The sequence below is a fragment of the Phalangium opilio genome, unplaced genomic scaffold (assembly GCF_054372755.1).
Source record: "Phalangium opilio isolate 3A_F unplaced genomic scaffold, DU_Popi_V2 ptg000078l_1, whole genome shotgun sequence".
Taxonomy (NCBI): Eukaryota; Metazoa; Arthropoda; class Arachnida; order Opiliones; family Phalangiidae; genus Phalangium; species Phalangium opilio.
Window position 1 is genome coordinate 3,840,639 of NW_028324186.1, and position 11,909 is coordinate 3,852,547.

The 11,909-nt window shown below is 36.6% G+C and overlaps 1 long non-coding RNA gene across 1 annotated transcript; it reads right to left on the reverse strand.

Moving 5' to 3' along the window:
- Positions 1-1,159: 1,159 nt before the first annotated feature.
- Positions 1,160-9,977, reverse strand: LOC149655838 (uncharacterized). Its single transcript, XR_016370258.1, has 5 exons — positions 9,550-9,977; positions 4,995-5,121; positions 4,743-4,780; positions 1,543-1,612; positions 1,160-1,468 (listed from the first exon to the last, which is right to left on the reverse strand). It is a non-coding gene; the product is annotated as an uncharacterized LOC149655838 (long non-coding RNA).
- Positions 9,978-11,909: the final 1,932 nt, after the last annotated feature.

Sequence of the window (11,909 nt, forward strand, 5' to 3'; positions counted from 1 at the left end):
CCAACCATTTGGTGGAGTTGTATTTATCCTTGTTTTGGGAGACTTTTTCCAATTGCCTCCGGTTCAAGGAAATCCCGCGTTCATCAAAATCACTTCCGAAGAAGCCAGACTTAGATTCAATTGCATCGGAGGAAGTGATCTTTGGAAGTTTTTTAAATACGATGAACTAACGCAAAATGTTAGACAAGCCAACGACCAAAGTTGCGGCGACATTTTAAGCAGAGTTAGAATTGGGAATATTTCTAAAGCTGATGTTGCAACCTTAGAAAGTAGATTGGTTGCTCGAGGAAAAAACATCGAGGTGGCTATGGACCTTTTCATTAAGCTGTCCAATGAAGGGTTTCGCCCAATTTGTTTGATGCCTAAATTAGCCATGTGCAAAAAATTTAACTGTGAAATGTTGCGAAAAAACGGAGAGAAAGTTGAAGTCATTCATTGCCAGGATAGACTCGCTGACTACGGCAAAAAAATGAATAAAAACATTCTCAGCAGACTGCAAAGGCTACAAAACGAACCGTCCAAAACGGGCGGTTTGGAGAGCGAGTTAATTCTTTGCGTTGGCTGCCGTATAATGGTCAGAAGGAATATCAGTTTTGAAAAAGGCGTTGTAAATGGTACGAAGGGTTTTGTAACTGGATTCAAGAAGGACGAACAAGGAAACGTTGTTGGTATTTTTCTCAGAGTAGATCGCGAACCGAATAACGACAACGACAACGCTAACACTGACTTTTTAGTTGAGAAAATTTGCGTCAAATTTTTGCTCATGACAAACATTTACGTTAAGCGCTCCCAGTTTCCCGTCATCCTGGCATACGCAATTACGATACACAAAAGCCAAGGCATGAGTTTAAAATGCGCCATTATGGATTTGGGTCCGAATTTATTTGGAACGGGCATGGCGTACGTCGCTTTATCGAGAGTGACGTCCTTAGCCGGACTCCATCTATTACAGTTCGATCCGACTAAAATTAAGGCGGATGGACGAGCCATAATGGAATATAACAGGCTTCGCAAAAAATATAGGCCAGATCTGCCTCTTTTGGAAATAACGGAGTCGAAAGAAAGTAGAGGTGGGAAAAGAAGTGCACTTACACTATCTAAAAGCCTTTTAGAAGGCGAGGAAGTGAGATGTGAAGAAACACTGAAGAAGAAAAGGAAAGCCCAACAGAGTTTGGATAGTTTTCCCTTGAAAGGTTTAGCTAACGATGATCAAGTAACGTGCTATTCTAATAGCGTTTTGCAACTACTCTTATTAGTGCCGGAATTAAGAGAATTGGTTAAATCTTACAATGGATCATTCGTTGAAAAACCAGTTTTACGTTGCCTCCATAACACGATAAACGACATCGAGAGTTCTCAAGGAAGTTTCAGTCGAAAAGGGTTGGAACTGAGAATGGCTGTCGGAAACCATTTTACGCAAAACGATCAACAAGACGCCAGTGAATTTTTGATGGTCCTTTTGACGGCACTAAGTCAAGAAATGGAAGCCAATTACTCTAAGGCTCTAAAAGATATTTTTTGGTCAAAGTCGAGAAACGTTACCAAATGCCCCCAATGTCAAGTTGAACAAAATTCGGAGAATATTGTTGAAAGCAACATTTTCAATCTTCCACTTTAAAACCGAGATAAAATTGATTGGAAATCTCTAGAAAAAAGGATGAGATTAACAGAGGTGCCATGCGTATTTTGTAACAACCCAAAAATACAAGAGCGTGATGTATTGATATCCAGCGGGAAGTACGTATTTTTGTGTCTTCTCCGTGGCGATTACAAAGATGGTCGTCCAATTAAGATTTCGACCAAAATATCAAGTTTTGAAAATCAAAATGTCTCTATGAGTAAGATGCTTTTTAAAACTAAAGGGGTGATTATTCATAAAGGTGAATCGTTGGCCGAGGGACATTATGTGAACTTTGTGAGAAAAGACAACGGCTTATACGAGGTCAGTGATACAATGATCAGAAAAAGGGAGAGATTCGTCAGTAACTTGACTGACGTCACTGTTCTGCTCTTGGAAAGAGTTTAGAAACATTAAAGGGAATCTAACGTGCTTGAAGAATCCATATCAAATTTACCCCGAGTAAAGCCTAAAATTTCAATATTCGTACCAGAAAGGAGCATCATATCTGTCAAAGATATACTAATAGTTTCCCTTTAAAGTAATTTATGACTGGGTAAGATTGTTAATCCACGAGCAAGTTTAAGGTTAACGATGGTTCTGGAGTAATTTTGATGTGCCTACTATAATAAGCGTGAAAGGGAGAGGAGGGACGATTGTAGGGCCATGCTATTTTACGAAAAAAAGGCGATTATTCTTGCATTAATTTTAGAATTTTCTAGTGAAGGGTTAACTTTTTAGTACTCTGTATTAGTCTTGCCCCAATGGTGTTTTATGTAAAAAACACGCTAAAAACGTAACCCCTGTTGGTAATGCTATGTGATTAAATATAATTCTTTAATAAGCTGGTGAAACTATTGAGACAAACTCATCCTATTAGTTAACATTGAACAGATTTTTTGAACTGAGATTTAGACACTCTTATCCAAATTTTAAATAAATACTGATTAAAATTAATATATTCAAAGAGTTTTCTAAATATCAGTTTCGCATCTTCCATTTTTTTCTCTTTTAAGCGCGCTATATTTTTTTTTTAAATTAAGACGCCCATAACTTTTTTACATTAACAATTTAAAACCATTCAAAAACATTAAATTAAATTAATATAATCTAATATTATCCTGTTACAATATCAAAGATTAGCAAAGATTTTATGTTTAAATATTATCTATTATTATAACCTTTTCTTTCTATAACTTATCAATAATGTGTACCAGACACAATCCGATACCACTTACAAAAATTTATTTTTAAACTATTTTATAGTTACGCTTAAAAAAAGCCATATGAACTTATTAATTTGTCCTATAACTAATATCCTACTATTGTTGTATAATTTGTTTTTATAAAGTGTGAAAATTATTTCCCAAATTGTGGTTACCAATATATATAGACATAACCCCTGTAATTAAAACAACTAAACCATTTTTCCAATTAATATTCCAGTAAGTTTTGCATAATCTCTTTGTGTTTCTCACCAGCTGGGGTAGTCTGCGTGGCAGGTTGCATTGCGTAAATCCAACAGGGGTACAATTTGCAAAGCCTTCTGGAATATTTTTTTTCCCAAAAATTAATAACCTTTTCATTGTCCCTTTGGTAACCCACGCGCAAAACAATAATTGCCATGTTCTAGCAGCACTGTTTCCAAACTTAAAGTTAAGAGTTGCGTGACAAAATTTTAAAAATAGACCCTCAAAATCTTATATTTAAATGAACATATAATTGCCAGTAAATTGTAAAGTTTTCTTTCAACCCCCGCCCCTTTACATAACTAATATAACGAAGATTAAAATTATTTCGACATAAATACTACAAGCAGTGCATATTTTCGAGTTTGAAATGTACAATTTAAAGACAAATTTCGTGCAACTACATGCGTATCGTATCAACACGTGCCAACTACTAAGCTTCAACAGAAATATAATTCATCATAGCTATTACCAGTACAGCTCAAAAATATGATGATCATCATCATTTTAAAAAAACCACAACAAGACTTCGATAGACAAATCAAAATATATATTCAACTTCTCCACCGAAATAACAGACACTTTAGACTGGCGTGTTCAAAGAGTGAGAGCGTCTTTGGATTAAGAACAGCAAAGATATTCAAAGAAATAACCTTTCTATTGGCTTGAGTCAGTGTCTATAGAACATCAAGCTGTATCAAGGCCAAATAATACATGTCACCTCTTTGGTTTCCCTATATAATCACGTTACGGATTGGCAAGCCGTGCCTACAAGTTCATCAACACAATAGAAGTTCATAACAGTTATGGATTCACAAAAAAACCTTTTTCTCGCAAAAGTTGCCTCAACGTTGTTAAAATTTAGAACAGCAATGGGTTGTTACTAAAATTATGTACTTGACTATGTTGGGAGTTGGGCGCACTCCTGTAAGCCAAGCTTCTGGGCAACAAAGTTTTGAGGGAATAAGGGACTTGTCAGCATGCCTACCCTACAGGAACTGACTACCCCGCGTCCGCGGGTGGTGAAATACCCCAAATCCCCCTCCTCAAGTACTTCACTCTTTACTCTAAAATCCTAACTGATTAACCTTGGATTTCAATTTTCATCAAAACGCCTTAAAGCTAATATACCATGATGGTATATTACAATGTTTAACGGACGTTTGCCAAACAAAACAAGGTCGAGGGAACCAGTAAAAAAATGTTGCCAATTAATGACGTTAAGCAGTACCGCATCTGAGTTCAATAGTAATAAATATAGAAAAAAAACTAAAATCAACTGTATTGGAGATCTCGCTACCAAACACAAGGCACCTCATTAACTCTCTGAACTGAACTGCAGATTCTACATCAACAAAACAAAATCAAGCGCGATGGAACCAGTAAAAAAACTACAATTAATGGCATTAACTACCAACGCCATCTGAGTTCAATAGTAATAAATATAAAAAAAAAACCTAAAATCAACTAGATTAGAGATGTCACTAACGAAATACAAGGCACCTCATTAACTCTCTGAACTAAACTGCAGATTCTACAATAGCAAATCACTACCAATTTTAAAAAGCATCTTTAAGTATATTAGGACTAATTTAACAAACTCCCCTTCCCTTTTTTATATTTTAAAAAACTATAATATTAAAACACATGCTTACTATTTTTCTGGCAATTATATAGTCTCAATTTGACAATCCTAGGATTAAATGTGTGTAAATATTTTTTCATCATTGAATTGTTCACTTGAGAGATTAACAAAATTATTATAGGCATTCATACGATGATGTTTAACTCTCACACTTTTAAATCCAACCTTCACGTATGACTGTCTTTGAACATTTTTTTAATCCCTCTCACGCATTCATTGTGAAACTTACATTTCATATTCATTTAAAATAAATTATAGTTACTCTTAGCTTTTCCCTGTTAAGGTCTATTTTTTGGCAGCAGGACGCAATCGCTAATTATCCTCAAAAGCCTTTCTGGTGTCAAAAACAATTTTCTTTGGAAAAACCCTTTAAAATATGCAACTTTTACCTTTAAACGTAAAAAACAATATTTTTATTGACTGGAATAAATTTATAATGAATACCATAATTAAATAACAACTAGGGAAATTAAGCCCAAATTACATGCTGTAAATAAACGTGGCAAGTATCAAACCAAATGTTTATTTAAATAAATAATTTGCGCCTTCCAATATCATAATCATGCGTGTTTAAAAACTTGAAAATAGTCAAACAAAAACATTCTTAATGCAATTTAGTCGAGGGGGAAACCACTTGTGAAATCAGGTGTACAAAATTTTTGAAATCACAATTGAAGTCCATAAATTGTTTTTGAAGTCTCTATAAATCGCAAAGTTTAGTTGAAATCTCGGAAATCTTAGGAAGTCCCTAGAGAATCCCTTGAAGTCATGCGAAGTCCTTGGAAATCGCTTGAAGTCAGTCGAAGTCTCTTGGAAGTCTCTTGAAGTCATACGAAATCCCTTTGAAATCTCTTGAAGTCTCTCTGAAGTCAAGAGAAGTCATACGAAGTCCCTTTGAAATCTCTTGAAGTCTCTTGGAAATCTCTTGAAGTCTCTTGGAAATCTCTTGAAGTCTTTCGGAAATCTCTTGAAGTCCCTCGGAAATCTCTTGAAGTCTCTCAGAAATCTCTTGAAGTCTCTCGGAAATCTCTTGAAGTTTCTCGGAAATCTCTTGAAGTCTCTTAGAAGTCATACGAAGTCCGTTGGAAATCTCTTGAAGTCAAATGAAGTGGTAGAAAAATCCCTTGAAGTCTATTGAAATTCCGTCTTTCATAAGTGGAAATTTCCTTTTCTTCAAATTTTATTTTCAATAGTCTTGATCAGGGCCGGAAATAAGCACAGGACACTGGAATTTTAAAATGTGCCATAATTTTGTTAAAAACTAAGGGGGTCACTGGACAGTTTGACCAATAAAATTGTGGAAGTTTTGATAGCTTGACTATGGAGATGTGATACTATTTCTGCACACTACAGTGGACAATGTCCTATAAATTTTCCAGTCAAACAGGGGGGGGGCTGGTCTTGATCCCTCAATTTTTGGCCGTTTTCGGAGGTGCAATGCTACCAGACTCTTGTGCCAGACACTCTTCCCCAGAATTGTTTCCTTTTTGGACTTATTGTTGGCTGCTAATCATTCCGTTTTCAAGGAATATTCGTAAAAACGATATATTTTTGTTTGTGGCGAAGTTTAATTGCCTTAATTTAAACTACTATTTAACTAAATTGGGAACCTTCGAAATACAGCATACAAGCAGCCAATTTAAAAATTGTGTCTTCTAGTTCTCTGAACTATGAATTCGAGTATGAATCAGACGATAATCAGTTTCAAAAACCTGAGGGGTCGGACGTTTTGGAAAAAGTGTACGGGATTTCGAAATCCAATTTGATTTCTTCGGATTTCGTTTGATTTCGTCGGAATTCAATTGATTTCGTCGGATTGATTTCAAAATTCGATAAAATCCAACGGATTTTGCAATTTTCCCGTGATTTCCTCGGATTTTTTCCATGATTTCGGCAGATTTTGGGATATTTCAATTGATTTCGTTTGATTTTGTGATTTCTTTTGAGTTTGGATTTCGTGAATTTTGTAATGGATTTCGCGATTTCGTTACTGATTTTGTGATTTCTTTGTTGATTTTGTGGTATCTTTACTGATTTTGTGATTTCTCTACTGATTTTGTGATTTCTCTACTGATTTTGTGATTTCTCTACTGTTTTGTTATTTCTTTATTGATTTCGGATTTTTTATGAGATTTTTTAAGTTGGATTTCGCGGGTAGCGTACGGGATTTCATGAATGACCGACCCCTTGCAAAAACTACTGCCCAAGCGCTCACTGGCGTGATTGAGTTAGCTATGCCACGACAAAAACTTCTTTCCGTAAATAGCGGCCGATCACGTGATCATATTTTCCCGCGTGAAACGTCGCAGAATTCTTGAGACATAAGCGACGATCAAATGGATCAGTATACTATCCGGGCTTGTATCTGCGCCATATAATCAAGAAGGAATTTACTATAAGAAGGCCTAAAAGGCGTCCGGTGCGCGCGTGATAGTCGACAATCCCCCCTCATGGGTGGGGGGAGGCTGGAAAAGAAGGCGGGACTTAATATTTTATCTTACTCTATGTTTTCCACCATCTATCTCTTTTACCTTCTCGTTAAGCCTTGGTTTGGTTTTTAGAACTCACGAAATCATAAGTATAGTACACTTGATTCGATTTAGAAACAATTATAGAACGAACGATTTTCACGTAGGGACAAGTATTCAAAATCCATTAAGTTAGGTTCAAAACCTTTAACTAACTTGTTAATGGCAATTAAAAACCATTCCCTAACCGTTTCAGCACCGCTGGCAGCCTCCATTTTCTGCTTACTTTGCTAGACGTTTTCTTTCTCTATTCAGAATACGTCAATCGCGTCTGTATGACCTATCCCCGCGGGATCCAATAGGAAAGCGCAGAGCAATGAGGGACATGAAAGGGGTGGGGCTTACTTGTCCACTAACACCGGCGTAAGAGTAGAAGCGTAAAATCTAGTGACTTAGGCATTCTTATAGTAAATTAATTCTTGATATAATTCTGCATAGATAATTGCTATCGGTTGCTCTGCACCTTAGTACTTAATAGCGAAGTACATAGATATTTTTTAATTATTACAATTTAATGAAGAAAAAAATAGAAATCGGCTTTAGTCTATAAATTCTATTGAAGTCACTAGAAGTCTTTAAATTATGTTGAAGTCACTAGAAGTCTTTACAAATTCTATTGAAGTCACTTGAAATCTATAAAATGTAATGAAGTCACTTGAAGTCTATAAAATGTAATGAAGTCACTTGAAGTCTCTAAATTATATTGAAGTCACTTGAAGTCTTCATAAATTGTATTGAAGTCACTTGAAGTCTTTATAAATTGTATTGAAGTCACTTGAAGTCTTTATAAATTATATTGAAGTCCCTTGAAGTCTTTATAAATTTTATTGAAGTCATCTGAAATCAAATACAGTTAGTGAAGTCTTTGAAGTCATTTGAAATCTGAAATCAGGTGTACAAAATTTTCTTAGTGGTTTCCCCCTCGAATTTAGTACTTGAAAGTAATTTTTAAACAGGCATTACTTAAAAACATTCCTATTTGTATTTTAACTATTATATGAAATAATATTATTAACCCTAAATTTTGTCATCAATTAATTACCGTAACTGTCATTTAACTTTATTTATTAAAAATAAAATAGTTTACAGGGCATAAAATAACATTAATTTCATGATTACAAGTAAATAATAATTTAATCCTGTTATTTCCTATATTTAATGATAAATCAAAGCATACTTCCATTGCCTGACCTCCTAGCATTCTGGCAAATCATTTAAACACCAACTTCAATTTCCCAAAGGCTGAATCCAATTAGAATTGTACTTAAGGGCGGAGCTAATAACATTAAAACTAAATGTGTGCCTGTTATTGTATTTCTTATTATTATCGAATTGACATCTTTCCCAAAATATTGCAAAATTGGATTTGTTTTCACCCCGAAATATTGCTAAAGTATTGCTACTTTACTAATTTAATGCCATTTTCGACAAAAAAATACTATCTTAGTTCTTTAAACTAGGTTAAAGTTAGAGCGCCACTAAAGATGGCATATTCTATATGTTTCATTTCCTATTAAGGTTAAAAGAAATTATCCATTTTGAATAAGATCTTGTTAAAACAATGACATTGAAAATGGGGCTCAAAAATTTGTAATAGAGCATCTGATCTAGGTCCACCTGAAATAGAGAGCTTTCAGTTGGAGGGGGAGCCGAGTCTCGTGACGTAATTTACGCCGCCATATTGGTGGGTTTAAAGCAGGGATGAAGCTGAGACCACCCAATATGGCTACCAGAATAGCGGCACGACTTGAGAGGGCGTGACGCACTACTATCCCATCTGAAAGCTCTCTATTGTGTGATACTACAATCTTTGTCAGCTTTGGTCATACAATTTAGACTAAAAATATTGATGTGACGTTCCCATAGCTCCGATCTCTCAACAATTTTCTATTGAATGATGAACTACTTCCTATACGGAGCTAACAACTGGCTAGGGCGAAGAGATAGTCTGATGTCACGCAGCCCCTATCTGGTCGGCATTTTTGCGCGTAGAATACTGTTTCCAACCGTTAGGGGGGATGAAACTCCAGTAAGAGATAGAAGGGTGTGACGTTTCAGGGTCAGAACTGTTAGCTCCCTATTCTACGGCATGCAGAAATAAGCGTTGAAATAATCAATATAAAATCACCAACGTGTCTACACAAAATTAATAAAAATTAAGACCGAAGTCACAGATATTAATCAAAACGTCTTGGATTTAACCAAGACCAAAAAAGTATCGATAAGAAGAGAGTTAAGCAAGTGACTGAAGGCCAAGATATTAAAAGTTTTTTTTAAATTAAGACTTACATGCTTAAGATGCTGTTCGGACAGTGGGACAAAGGACGATCTTCCTCATAGAGCTTAACATGGCGGGTGGGTAAAAAAGGAGAGGGCGTCGGACAGCCCCTTTAAGAAACTTATGTTCCATCACCCTATTCCATTGAATAAACTTAATTTACTGGTAGTCAATTTATTCCCTCTCAATAATTTGAAAAATTTACTTATCTCGGGTTTTCGAGCACAATTCCATTCCCCGTTTACATTTTATAACCACATTTATCATTTTTAGGGGATTTCGTGATGAAAAATACCATAACACGCGTATCTCTATGATAACACGTAACAATGACAAAACGATTTAGTCGTAGTCTGCTTTAGCCTCTGCTATGCCCGATACGAGCAAGGAGGATGCGTTGTTACAGGGTGGGAAATAAGGATTTTTTTAAAACTGGACATTGGGCCAGCGACCCTTCTGGCCTGGAATAAATTTACTTATCTCGGGTTTTCGAGCACAATTCCATTCCCCGTTTACATTTTATAACCACATTTATCATTTTTAGGGGATTTCGTGATGAAAAATACCATAACACGCGTATCTCTATGATAACACGTAACAATGACAAAACGATTTAGTCGTAGTCTGCTTTAGCCTCTGCTATGCCCGATACGAGCAAGGAGGATGCGTTGTTACAGGGTGGGAAATAAGGATTTTTTTAAAACTGGACATTGGGCCAGCGACCCTTCTGGCCTGGAATAAATAAACTGGTCCATGACCATTGACCAGGGCGCGTCGTCTGCTAAACTAAAGAAGTGGGTAATTAAAATAGTTGAGATAATGTCTGGACTCTGGTTACCCTTGAATTTTCTTAGTGGTCCCGTGGACCACTGACCCCCCCTCCGATTTAATTTTTAAACTGGTCCAGGCATTTTTTAAACTGGTCATTTGCCCTGTGCCCCCGCCTTATTTCCCACGCTGGTTGTATACATCGTCCTGGCTAGAAGTACGCCTTGTGCCACTCTCATGCGGCGTCAATGCGTCACGCCTTCTTTCGCTGGCCTCGTCACCAAGGCAATAGCCCACTCAATTACGCGTTAAGCTGATCCAAAATTCCGTGTAAACGTACTTTTTAAGGTATTCGTCACCAAATAGTAATTGTTTTTGAGAACATTCCTCGGCTTGAAATAGGACAACTACGAAATAATTCGACCAAATTTTATTTTATAAATATTTTTTACTATTTCAATTTCTATAAAAGTATTCTACCAAATGCATACAGAGTGCCACCAGAAGTCTCTGCGGCTACTAGAAATACTACATTTATATAGGAAAATAAGATAAGCAGCGACAAGTATATAAATGCAGGGCTATCCCTGAAAAATCCCATATTCCTTTAAAAACCGTTAATACTTTCATTAACCTTGTTCCTGAATTTATACAGACTAAGTAGCAGAGTCGAGTCACAGCCTCCTAGATCACGCGACTCGGTGACCGCAGGCTATATTGCAAAATAGCCAAGTCAGAATTTTCGGCCTACGACCAAGCTGAGTCCAGCTGACACTCTCACACCCTTAAAAAAAATTCGAAGAGTATGCACCCCCCTACTGCTTGCGAACCATAGAAATGATAGAGACGCCATGGGCCTGGCATAGAACCGTGTGACCCTTGTCTGTCGTAGCGCTGCTATAGACCCTTTCTACTTAAAAAAGAGACATGTCAATCCTTCCTCAGTTTCGGGATATACAGGGGGTTGACCCCTCGACGTCTCTACTCTTTTTATGATCTTTCCATCGACCGAGATGGAAGGCAAACTATTTTCCCCGTGTCTTTCCCTCTTACATATATTCAGTTTAACCAAGACTAAAAATCATAACGTCCCTATTGAATTTGCCGCCATTGTTGAAATTTGCACAAAAACAATAGGTTTCACTATAAATCGTTCAGGCCATGAACGCGGATATGTTAGCAACCTATTAACGACACAATGTCATACACGTACCATGGATAAAGAATGCGCGTGAGGAAAATGGTTTTCACGCTATAGGATAGGCAACTACCTATCTCGAACGACAGCTTATTCTGTATATACTCTTTACAACATCGGTTGTCAGCACGAGCAAACCTAGGTCTCTATGTAACGTAGCTTTGTACGTGCTGTCAAGAGACAAAAAACTTCAGGATCTTCAGGATTTAAAAACGTTTAAAATATCCTGAAGTTTTTTGTCTCTTGTCAGCACGCGCAAGGCTAGATTACATAGAGACCTAGCTTTGCGCGTGCTGACAACCCATGTTGTAACAGAGTATATACAGAATAGGCTGTCGTTCGAGATAGGGAGTTGCCTATCCTGTAGAGTGAAAACCAATTTCCTCACGCGCATTCTTTATCCAT